This window comes from Bison bison, unplaced genomic scaffold, assembly GCF_000754665.1.
Source record: "Bison bison bison isolate TAMUID 2011002044 unplaced genomic scaffold, Bison_UMD1.0 scf7180017864495, whole genome shotgun sequence".
Lineage (NCBI taxonomy): Eukaryota > Metazoa > Chordata > Mammalia > Artiodactyla > Bovidae > Bison > Bison bison.
The window spans coordinates 8445419-8446238 of record NW_011495054.1 but is presented as its reverse complement, the minus strand read 5'-3'; the positions used below and the strand labels follow the sequence as shown (position 1 = coordinate 8446238).

Below are 820 nucleotides of genomic sequence, written 5' to 3'. Positions count from 1 at the left end.
GGCGGTTCCCAGGGGCTGGGGGGAGAGAGAGAGAGGGATGAGCACGGGCGGTTTTTAGGGTACTGAGAGTATTCTTCCCAGGTGGCTCAGTGGTGAAGAGCCCGTCGGCCATTCAAGAGACATAAGAGATGCGGGGTTCAATCCCTGGGTCGGGAAGATCCCCTGGAGGAGGGCATGGCAACCCACTCTGATAGTCTTGCCTGGAGCATCCTATAGGCAGAGAAGAGCCTGGCGGGCTGCAGTCCAAAGGGTCGCAGAGTTGGACGCGACTGAAGAGACTTAGCACGCATGCACGAGAGTATTCTGTGTGATACTCTAATGGTGGATACCTGTCCTCATGCATTGGTCCAGACCCACAGAATGTACGTCACTGAGAGTGAAGCCTCATGTAACTATGAACTTGGGGTGACAATGATGCGTTTGTGTAGGTTCGTCCATTGTTAGCAAATGTCCCACTTGGGTGGCGGAGGGTCCATAATTGGGGAGGCTGTCCATGTGTGGGAGTGGGGAAAGTGAAAGTGAAAGTTGCTCAGTCATGTCCAACTCTTTGCAACCCCATGGACTATAGAGCCCATTTTCCAGGCCAGAATACTGGACTGGGCAGCCTATCCATTCTCCAGGAGATCTTCCCAATCCAGGGATCAAGCCCAGGTCTCCAGCATTGCAGGCGGGCTTTTTACCAGCTGAGCCACAAGGGAAGCCCACAGGGAAGTGGAGGTGAGGAGTATAAGGGAAATCTCTCTACTTTCCACTTAATTTTTACAGTGAACCTAAAACTGCTTTTAAAAATAAAGCCTATTTTTTTTTTAAATGTCTTTCT

General features: G+C 51.0%; 2 protein-coding genes across 3 annotated transcripts in view; one reads left to right on the top strand and one right to left on the bottom strand.

Moving 5' to 3' along the window:
- The window catches only part of PIWIL3 (piwi-like RNA-mediated gene silencing 3), a 60546-nt gene that overhangs the window by 8310 nt on the left and 51416 nt on the right, over nt 1-820 (top strand). The window lies entirely within an intron of this gene.
- The window catches only part of SGSM1 (small G protein signaling modulator 1), a 74786-nt gene that overhangs the window by 62083 nt on the left and 11883 nt on the right, over nt 1-820 (bottom strand). The window lies entirely within an intron of this gene.